This window comes from Zingiber officinale, chromosome 8A (assembly GCF_018446385.1).
Source record: "Zingiber officinale cultivar Zhangliang chromosome 8A, Zo_v1.1, whole genome shotgun sequence".
Classification (NCBI taxonomy): domain Eukaryota; kingdom Viridiplantae; phylum Streptophyta; class Magnoliopsida; order Zingiberales; family Zingiberaceae; genus Zingiber; species Zingiber officinale.
Window position 1 is genome coordinate 140,215,251 of NC_056000.1, and position 12,220 is coordinate 140,227,470.

General features: G+C 36.7%; 1 non-coding gene across 1 annotated transcript; it reads right to left on the minus strand.

Annotated features, from left to right (window-relative positions):
- Positions 1 to 10,522: 10,522 nt before the first annotated feature.
- On the minus strand, positions 10,523 to 10,594 carry TRNAH-GUG. The gene has a single exon. It is a non-coding gene; the product is annotated as a tRNA-His (tRNA).
- Positions 10,595 to 12,220: the final 1,626 nt, after the last annotated feature.

Below are 12,220 nucleotides of genomic sequence, written 5' to 3' on the forward strand. Positions count from 1 at the left end.
TATTCTCAGATTCCTGTACCAGTCCAGGAAATTTGCTCCGTTGAGCTTGTCCTTATCAAGGACAGAACGCAGAGAGAAGGTGTTCGTGTTTGACGTCATGGTAATCTACAACAGAAAAAAAATACAGAAAAATAAATATCATATTCCAATTAATCATCTAATTAGGCCTTTAATTAAATGATGCTCCCACTGAATTCTATAATTCATGTGAGACAAGATCCACATCATACTATGCCCTGAGTTAGCTTTGGCTAAATCACCCAAGACTTAGTATGATCGGTAGGTAACTAATTACCAATTACATCTCTATGCAACTCTTGTTTATAGGATCAAGATCCGCATTTTATATTAAAACTCGAGTTAGCTTTGGCTAATACGCCCAAGAGTTAATATAAACGTGATTTTGACCTATCTACCAACCATTGGATAATGCCTATAGTTAAACTCGATCCAGTTGAGTTAACTAGTTGCTCAATCTAATTGAGTTGTACTCACCCATGAGTTGATAGGCAGGACCAAGATTGTCCCTCCGTACCCTACCAAGATAATATGTGTTGCTCTGCTTTAGCAGATTCAACAACAATATGTAATCGAGGTAGTGATAGGTATCACGGCATGGTAGGCATTACGAGTTGTCGCGATTAAGATCTAATCTAATCGACGAGGTGTATCATATACTCGATTTAGATCTAATCTAATCGTTAGGGCGCATCATGTACGTGATTTAGATCTAATCTAATCGTTGAGGTGTATCATATATGCGATTGATCGAATCAAATCGTTTAGGCGCTAATTAATTACTTATTCTAGCATGCATCACATATACACACACAAGCAATTAATTAAATGTTTTGTGATTAGTCATGGCCCTACTACGATCTTCTCAAGCCAATGAGAAGATCGGATGATCAACCTAAGGTCAACAGCTTCTCAAGCTCCTCCCTTTGACCACCTTGTGTTGCTCACGCCCTCCTCGTAACTCCGTCTCGAGTGGACCTTCCACCGCTCCATTTTGAACATTACAAAAGTGAAACTCGAGTTACATTCGAGTCTAAACTAATTTACAACAGGAAATATAAAATAGAGGAAGGCACGACGCGCAGGTCGCGAATCAAGTACAACACGCACAAACACAAAATGGCACGCAGGCCATATTATGAATTACAACACAATTTTTCAATCTGATTGGGTCTTTTGGGTCATGACCATCATAAAATAAGAAATAATTCTAAATTATGCAATTTTTATAAATTTCTGTAATTTTTATTACAATTTTTACAATTTTTTATGAGTAAAAATTCTCGGAGGTCCCGTTTAGCGATTTTCGAGCGCAATCGCGGAACGAATCCCCTTGCGGGGTCAGGGGCAGCGCCCCTACCTGCGATATAACCATCGTGAGTGTTCCTAAGCGATCCTACAGCACCTTAGTCTGCTGTCCCAAAATGATTTGGGGTGAAACCTTGCCGTTTTGGAAAAATCTTCTCGATAGTCGAAGCCTACAAGTGTCTAAACACTTGTGCTTCGCTTCTACGAGAAAAATACCCATAAAAACTATAAAAATCATAAATTCACAGAAAGTTACAGATCTGTAATTTTCATAAAAATACAAATTAAAACTCATACTCGCTTTGCACGTGGCTCTGATACCACTGTTGGATTTTTCGGGCTGCAAAAACCGCTTTTTGCATTGCGAAAACCCCGAAACCCCCGCCACCGGATCCGTGCGAAGAATAAAATTTTGTAAAACATCAAATATGAGTTTTCTAACCTAGATCTACACTAGATTTACAAGGAGAAGAGTTTACCCTTGATGCGAAGCCCTTCGCGTAATCCCGCTCGTCCAAGGTTCGCCGGATCTCGAAAGTATCAAAGTAGATACTTCTCTATGTGTATCCACATGAACGGAAGATGGAGAAAACAACTAAAAGGTGTGCTAGCACCCTTAGAAGTTTCGGCCAAGGAGGTGGAGGAGAGGGAGAAGAAGACGAGAGCTTGAGAAGAGGAAGAAGATGAAATCAATTAGCACACAAAATGCATTAAAAACATCTTTAAGTGGCCGGACACTTCAAGGCTTGTAACCCCCATGGAATATCAAGAGTCACCACTCTTGGTAACTCCCATGAGGTGGCATTTGGTCAAGTCAAACTTGACCAAATGAAGAAGCCTTGATGATGTGGCATTGGTCAAGTCAAAGTCAAGTCAAAACTTGACTCTTCATCTTCCTACTTATGTCAAGTCAAAGTTTACCACTTCTCTCCCTTGGTTGATCTAATCTAACCATTGGTTCAAGTTAATTTTAATTTAACGAATCTCTATTCATTGAATTAAATTAATTAAATGAGTCTAAGTCCAAATTAGACTCACTTAATATATAAACCAAATTGAGTCCAACTCAATTAGCACAATTTGGATTACTCTTAATCCAATTTGGTTCATCACATGAACCTAATCCTTTTGGTTCATCAAATGAACCTAATCTCCATCTAATTATTCTTTGTGTGTGACCCTATAGGTTCTTATAACGTTGGCAATGCTCCTAAACCCATTTAGAAGCATAAGTAATGAGCGGTATCTAGCAACACATCATTACTACCCAAGTTACAAGAATGTTGAGATCCAACATCACCTTGTGACTACTAATTGTGACTCTTCACAATATATGACAAGTGTCCTTCTATCCTAGACATCTAGATTGATCAATATGAGGCATAGACCGTGTCATCCTCTAATCAATCTAAATCTTGAACTCCAAATAGACTCACTCAATCAAATGAGCTCAATATCTCATATTGACTAATTTGGGCATGGCCATGCACTTAGTGGTCTCACTCTATCAAGAATATCGATGTCACTCCCGTCATATAGGAGGGATAGATCCCATCTACATCACTCACATCCCTCCGCATAATTTGTTACATACCCAGTAATCGCCTTTATAGTCCACCCAGTTACGGGTGACGTTTGACGAAGCCAAAGTACGTAACTCCTAATGTAGGGAACCATGGTGACTTCAGGTCCAAGGACTAGTAGTCATACTAATAGCCACATGAGAAAGTATATGACACTCATATAACAATCCATGATACTTTCTCATGGCGGGTCATTCAGTATACATTCTCCAATGCATACCCATGTGTCAACTTGATATCTCCATATCCATGACTTGTGAGATCAAGTCATCAAATTGACCTACATGCTAGTCTCATCGCAATAACATTGCCCCTGAATGTTAATACTTGACTAGGAATGATTAAGAGTAGTGTTTCCTATATCATCTCACTATCGGTTCAACTAACCGATTGATATAGGTAAGAACCCTCTACTCAATGACGCTATTATACTTAGTTATTTGGAACCAATACAAGTAAGTATAATAACCAAAACAAATGTCTTTATTTATATACAAGAATATGATACAATGAGTCCATACAATAATCATCAAATGATTAGCTCTAGGGCTCTAACTAACAGTGGCATATATACTTAACAAAGTGTCTTCAAAGTCAATTCCATCTACCCCACATGAACGTTGGATAGGCAGAAAGCCGGATTTAAGTAATCTGAGACCTTGGGGTCAACTACCTACGTTTATGATAAGACTCACGAACATGAAAAATTATGACCCAGAGGTAAGAAGTGTATCTTTATAAGGTATTCTGAGACTTCTAAAGGTTATGTTTTTATTGGTGAGTGACAAGATGGAATCATCTCTGAAATAGAGTCAAGAGATGTTACTTTTCTTGAAACTGAGTTCCCAACACGAGGTGAAGTTGATAAAACAATTTCTCTATATGAGATAGAGGAGGAGGATGATGTTCTTTTATCAACAGATCAGGAGATACCTGAATCTAGTCAACCTAGTAGGAGTAATCTACCACTGAATGAGTCAGTTTCTCAACATTCTAACCTACGAAAAGTAGTAATCAGATTATTATTCTGAGAAGGTTTGATATTGAGAATGAGACATTGATGACTCTCCCGGTTAATGATGAGGAACCTTGAACAGTTGAGGAAGCTTTGAGATGCTCTGTTAGAAAAGAATGGAAAGTTGCAATGGATGAAGAAATGGAGTCATTGAGAAAGAATCAAGTTTAGGATTTAGTCGATCTTCCTCCGGGCCGAAGGGCTATTGGGAATAAGTGGATTCTCAAAGTAAAGAGGAAAGAAGATGGATCGATTAATCGATACAAAGCTCAATTAGTTGCAAAAGGATATACCCAAATGGAGGTTATTGACTTTGAAAAGCATTCTCCCCAGTTGTGAAGTTTGTGTCAATACGTATCATCCTAGCTATAGTAGCACAATATGACATGGAATTACATCAGATGGATGTAAAAATGGCTTTCCTTAATGGTAATCTTGACGAAGAAATCTATATGGTACAACTAGAATGTTATGTTGTTGAAGGCCAAGAGAAAATAGTATGTAGACTTAGGAAGTCTATATATGGGCTAAAGCAAGCGTCATGACAATAGAACATAAGATTTAATGAAGTCATTTTGTCTTATGATTTTGAAATGATCAATGAGGATCATTGTGTTTACCTAAGAAAGAAAAAAGGAAAGTTTGTCATTTTATCATTATATGTTGATGATATGCTAATAGCTGGAAGTGACATAAAGTGTCTAATAGAAGTCAAATCTTGGCTTTCATCGCAATTTAACATAATAGATATGGGAGAGTACATCTTAGGAGTCAAGATCATTAGAGATCAATTAAAAAGGCTTTTGGGTTTGTCTCAAGAAGTTTATATCACTAAGATGCTACAACACTTCAATATGTCAGATTGTAATATCGAACAGACGCCTATAACGAGAGGTACTATTTTGAGCAAAAGTATGTATCCCAAAACTCCTGAGGAAATAGTCAAAATGAAGAAAAAAACCATATGCCAGTGCTATTGGTAGTTTAATGTACACTATGCTGTGTACTCATCCTGATATAAGCTATGGTATTGGCTTAGTTAGTCGTTTCCAGTTAAACCTAAGATCAAGACACTGGAAAGCGATGAATGTTGGTGCAATATTCCCTAGGTCAAGGTTGACCTGGTTGACTAAGCTTGAGTTGGCTCAAGCTTGAGTCTTGATGTTTGAGTTTCGATGTTTGACAATACATGGAAAGTGATGATACATGAAGATTGCAAGTGCAATCGTTCATTTGAGAAGATTGTGGGTACAATTCCCCTCTGGTCAAGGTTGACTAGGTTGATGTGATGAAGAGTCAAGTAGGTCAAGGTTGACTGGATACTTGACTGAGAAAGTCCTAACTGGAGGTTAGGCAAGGGAAAATCTTAGTGAGTGAAGCTAGGTGAAAAACCTAGTGTGTGAAGCTAGACAGACTGGAAAGTCCTAGTGAGTGAAGTCAGACAGATGGAAAGTCCTAGTGAGTAAAGCTAGGCAGAAGGAAAGCCCTAGTGAGTGAAGCCAGGCAGATGGAAAGTCCTAGTGAGTGAAGTTAGGCAGAAGGAAAGTCTTGGTGAGTGAAGCCAGGCACGTGGAAATTCAGGTGGGTCAAGGTTGACCGAACACCTAGTATTGAGAAGTCTAAGTAGGTCAAAGGATTGACCGGATACTTGGCACGAGAAGAAAAGTCCAAGTGGGTCAAAGGGATTGACCGGACACTTGGTGAGGGAGTCCTAGCGGGTCAAGGGTGACCAGACGCTAGGCATGATGTACCAACAGGTCATGGTTGACCGGATGTTGGTTTTAGAGACTTTGGACTTGATTTGGCAAGTCACACATGGATAGAATCAATCAACCGATCGATTGGCTCATGCCCAATCTATCGGTTGATCGATTAGGCGTGTCCCGCGATAAAAGTCTCCTCCCAATCGATCAGGTGATCGATTGGGGAGAATCGCGATCGCACATAAAGCCTCCCAATCGATCGGTCGATCGATTGGGAGCCTCCAATCGATCGGTCGATCGATTGGGAGCCTCCAATCGATCGACTAATCGATTGGGAGCTGGGATTTCGTACAATAAGCCCTAGATCGATCGGGCAATCGATCCAAGCGATTTCTATAGAGCACAGAGGCGCTCTGGATCGATCGACCGATCGATCTAAAGTCTCCCCAATCGATTGGGAGCAATCTAATCGATTGGGATTCGACCGTTGGCGCTGGATAAAGCCGTTGCGAGCGTTTTCTCCAACACTTCTTCGCCCGATTCTCCACAGCTCTTCACAGCGATCTCTCCAGAGCTCACCGCCAGATCTTGAAGCTTCTCGGAGCAAGGTGTTCTTGCATTTCCAAGGTCAAGAGGCGTTCCAAACAAGAAGGGAAAAGAAAGCTAGGATTTTATGCTGTAAAATCTTGTAAGATTTACTTGTATTTGCTTCTTCCTTTCTTCTTGTTGTGTGTGAGTCCTGTACAGTCTTCTCCGCCTTCGGTAGTTACCGTAAATGAGTGTTTTCATAGTGGAGAGTGTGTGTCGTGTGTGGATCCTTGGATTAGTCACCTCTCCTTGAGGTGGATACCAAGTAAATCCTTCGTGTTAGCGTTGTATTTGTGTTTCTTGTATTTTCCGCTACATATCATCACAAGAAGCAAGCAACGACAAGACGACGAGTGCACGATGAGCTATTCACCCCCTCCCCCCCTCTAGCTACTTTTCGACCCTAACAATGAAGAGGATAATTAAATACCTCAAAAAGATAACTGATTATGTATCTGTTTTTCAAGGATCTAAGATGAGCTTGAGTGGCTACACAAATGCAGATTGGGTAGGAGACCTTGATGACAGAAAATCCATATCAGGCTATACCTTCTTGCTAAATGGCGGTGCCATCTCATGGAATAGCAAGAAGTAGACTTATGTAGCCTTGTCGATATTGGAAGCTGTGTGGCTTGCGCATCAGTTGTGCAACAATCTGTCTAGTTGAAAAAGGTTCCTAAAGCATTTGAAGATTGCTGAGGACAGTGGGAGTCTTGTTACAATGTACTGTAACGATCAAGCTGAGGATCCTAAATATCACAACAAAGGCAAATATATAGAATTAAGTATAATTTTGTAAGGGATATTGTGGACAAGAAAATGATAATTCTTGAGTATATCCCTACACGTATTATGCTTGCAGATCCTTATACTAAGTCATTGACTAAAGAGTCATTTCAAAGAATGGGAAGTCTTTGTGACTTCGTAAAATATAACACGTTGTAAAACGTTATGATCTATTCAGTGTATATGTCTTTGTTACATTCGAATAAAAGTCTCGATAAGTATGTTGGCAGATTGAGATTGGTCCACTCACATGGACAATCATCTCTATTTGTTAAGTATGAATAGAGATAAGACCGTTACTTATGAGACAACTTATGTAGCTGTAAATAGAGACATACTCATAAATTAAGGTCGCATTGATAATTGTGTCAAGATGAGATCATTTATGTAATGATTGGAGTAAATGCACCCACCATTTACTGAATCTTCTTAAAGTCAGATTGGAATTCATATGTTGAATTCAGGATTTGACATTAGATATGTCTAGATCGAAATCTGTACGATGTTAAACTTTGGGAAAAACATGTGCTCTTTTTAGTAAAGAGAATAACATCGTAGCATGTGATTCATACCACATGTGCTATGACGACAAGAAGGATAGTAGGAGAATGGATCCCTGCTTCTCTACTATGTGAGACTTTTGAGATTATAAGTTAATCTCAATCTTACCCTAAGTGACTATTTAGCTGTTTACTTGAAGTTTTGATCAGTGTCTGCTACTTTAGTATGTTTCCTATTGGCTATGGATGATTCGGTTTATGGAGCATAACTAGGAAAGCGACTAATTAGAATGAATAGATTCTAGCTAAAAAGGAAGATTAAGATTGATTTACATCTATGACATTTATTCACTGATACCAGTTACATTTTTAGTTCAGTACATAAAATGTAATTGTGAATAATTTATTTGATTAGAGATGTTGAACATGCTCTTGACATATAGTCAATATGAGGGATTAGAGATATTCATATTGATGTAAATAATTTAATCTGGGGTAAAGGCAAGTCATTAATGTCTCTGATTCGTTCAATGGAGCAGCTAAGTAAGGTATGACAATCTTCTTAGCAATTGAATGCTCACTGTGCTTGCTGTCGCACGAACCATTTTCCCTAATGTATGAAATGAATATTCTTATATGGTCTTTGTGATTAATTTATGCTCTGGTCTTCGTGACTTGATCCTCATACAGTCTACGTGACTTATTTGGTTCTTGTGACTAATTAATTTTACTTTGGTCTTCGTGAGTTGATCGTCAAATAGTTTATGTGACTTATTTGATCTATGCGACCAATTAATGTTTGATTTTGGCGTTATAACATGATCACCTTGTAGTCTACATGACTAACATGGTCTATATGACCATATAACCTTATGGATTAACTTGGACGAGTGGGAGATGTTGGACGTTGAGAGGAGACGAAGGGGCATCCTTTCTCCTTCGTCTTCCTCTTTCTTCTTATAAAAGGTGTCCAAGATAAGATTAGAGAGGTGATCAAGGAGGGAAACAAAGGTATGAGGTGATCAGTGTGCGAGCGGAAGAGAACGTCTTGGGCTCAGAAATTTGGTTTGTGAAAAAATTCGAGGAGGTTCCAAGCGGTGATCTTCTCGGTGACAGAAGCAACAACATCTTCTGCGATTTCTTCGGAAGATCAATGTAAATCATTTACAATTTAATTTCTGATTTTATTTCATGCTATCTGGATCAACATACTTATAACATACTTATATCAGTTTATGTGAATATGTGATAGATGTCTTGCCTTATGTATAAAATCAACCCACTAGATTGTATGATAAGTATATATAACAGTTTCACATTGGTTTAGACGTGACGTGATTGCGATCAAAAATCGTATCATTGGCCTATATATTTTATTCAATGATATCTTATTTATTTTTTCATTAAAAAACATGAAATGGAAGCTTCATTTCCAATTAAAATCAAATGCACATCCCGTATTTTTTTTAAAAAATAAGAAATCATATTTTTTTAAAAAATATTTGTTTCATTGGTACTGCTATCCTACTACGACCTCCGTGATCCTGATTTTTTTATATTTTTTAATTTTTAAAAATATTTAGGTTAAATTTTTTAATTTTAATTAATATATTTTTGTATTTAAAAATAATGAAATCATATTGCCACGGAATGATAGTGTCAAAATTGTATTATTACAATCATAAATTAAAACTTTAATATGGATTGAAATTTTAAATCATACATCAGATTCAATTAGTTTGGAACTGATTGGAGCAACCCTAGTTGAATAAATTTTACAAGGAAACATGAGAAAGGGAGACTAGACAAAGAAACTAGAAATATAGTTATAATTAGAACTGAAGCGTAAAGGATAAATCAGTGTGCCTCAGCTAGTAAACCATTCATGCCTCAATCAATATTTGCAGGAAGAAATAATAATAATAATAATAATAAACAATTCATTGCACCATGTTTCTGTGAATACAGAATCCCATACAAAGGTTAAAACATATTAAATTTATTGTATGTAATTTTATAAAAGATTATTTTTACTATTCAAATTAACGTTCAATAATAATGTTACCATTGTACCAAGAAGAAAGATTCCAATAATAAGGAGGGATGATCTTTTAAAAAGGCTTCAATCATTACCAATTCTCCTAAAACAATCAATAAAAATTAAAACTTCAAATTTAAATTTTCTTAATTTAAACCACATCAATCATGTATAATAAAAAGATGACCAAATGCAAGCATGCTTGTGAACAACTTCTGGAAATTAAACACAATTTCAACAATTAAAGAAGTTGAAATGAAACGGTTGTACTATGCTTAATCAGGGTTTTTAGGTGCAGTGGTTAAGTATTTCAAATGCTTAATTAAGTATTTAGGGGTTAAATTTTAGCTGTGATGCATTCCATAAATTTTGCAAAATGGACGGTGAGCAATAGGGAGAAAATAAATTCAGATGTTAATGTAGTAATAAATTAAGAGATATGATATTTGATAAAAGAAATAAAAACAATGTGGCTGCTGGGATTCGAGCCCAGGTCTCCACGGCCACAACGTCTGGAAATAAAAAGATGACCAAATGCAAGCATGCTTGTGAACAACTTCTGGAAATTAAACACAATTTCAACAATTAAAGAAGTTGAAATGAAACGGTTGTACTATGCTTAATCAGGGTTTTTAGGTGCAGTGGTTAAGTATTTCAAATGCTTAATTAAGTATTTAGGGGTTAAATTTTAGCTGTGATGCATTCCATAAATTTTGCAAAATGGACGGTGAGCAATAGGGAGAAAATAAATTCAGATGTTAATGTAGTAATAAATTAAGAGATATGATATTTGATAAAAGAAATAAAAACAATGTGGCTGCTGGGATTCGAGCCCAGGTCTCCACGGCCACAACGTGGAATTCTCACCACTAAACTACAGCCTCAGATGAAGTGTGCATGATGCTTATAAAACTTATAGTATATATTCATAAACGATCAAAACTTAAAAATAAGAGATATTTGATAAAAAAAAATAACAATTTTGTTGCTGCTGGGATTCGAGCCCAGGTCTCCACGGCCACAACGTGGAATTCTCACCACTAAACTACAGCCACAGTTAAAGAACATGCGATGCTTCTGTAAGCTAAAGTCTATATTCTTAAAACCTTACAATAACATTAATTAAATTCTTGTGAATTCTGTAATGTGGTTTCGAGAAAGTAATTTTTTTGAATGTCATAATTTTTTTTGAAAGAAATATTATTTGATTTAAATCTAAGTTGGTTCGGAAACTATGACGGATTCAAAAAAAATAATATTTAGGATCTTTTCTAAAGCTCCAAATATCATTTTAATTAATTTTAGTAATTTTCATATTTTAAATATTTAGAATATTTTTAGTATTTTAATTTTACAATTAGAGTTTTGGATAATTATTTAATTCTTTTTTAGATCCTTTTGATTATTATTATTTCTAACTGCTATCTCTTTTCTTTTCCAAATATTTCCTATATTTTGGTATTAAAAAATATTTTCAATATTCATGCGCAAAATCACGGATTGCAAAATGACGACCATAATTGTAAGTTCTTGTTCCAACAACAGCAAGAAAGATGAGATATAAAGTAAAATGATATTATAAGTTTTGCTAGATAACTTTGAAATAGTGTTAGTCTAAATTTTAGACTTACGTATATATATAAAAAAATGTTGTGTGATTGGATGGATCATGATTTGCAAAATCATGACCCAGATGATCGTAAGATTCGGAAGAACTAAATTGTTCTTGGAACATTTGAAATCATTTTTTACAGTTGAATCAGAACTTAATCGTTGGGATCGCTTAAGATTGATAAAATCGGCACGATTGTTACAACGATCTTACTCATTTTCTAGCCAAACAAAAATATAAATTCCTAACTAGCGATGGATGAATAGGTGATCGTGGTGGGGATTGTAGTCACTGGAGCTCCACATCATAGATCACCTGATCTACGGCTTCCCGTGGTTGTTGCACTGCAATGATGTTGAGTACGAGTCGTTAAAACACTTCTTCGGTGAACAACGACGACCGAACTACTAGTGGCTTATGAAGGGGACGTTGGGTGGTGATGCTCGTCCTTGTGGTGATCGCTTACGTGCTAGTGCAGCCCTAGTTCTACCCCGGAACCTACTCTGCCCAACCATCCCCCTCCACTGGGTCATCAAATTCAAGACCTTTTGGTACTCACACCATCTCTTTATCATTACCTACGGGCTCTATATCGTCCACAACTACTGTTTGTACCTCATCAAGAAATTATACAAGAGTGACGAAGAGTAAACAAACCCCTCACTAAATTTTACCATCTTCCAAAATGCTCTCATAGTATTGTCATTTACTCAATTTTTTATATAATCGTATAATTCTACAATCCAATTTCACTGATATGATCCTGTGATCCCAAATCGATCTTGCAATAAGATTATGATCCTATGAACTATCATGGGCAATCTAGTTGGTATCGAAATGGTGGACTAGTATCAATGGACAAGAGTTCGAATCTCGACTGCGATAAATAATCCTTCCACCTAGGGAGCCGTTCAATACCTAATTTATTTCCTTTGACGGTTACCGATGATAAGGAACACGTTATCACATTTTGTATCAATGATCCCACAAACTATCATGATAGAATATTGTTCTTGGAAAATTCAAAATGAAATGGTCAAGAGCAATGGGTCACCCTAACCACATCATT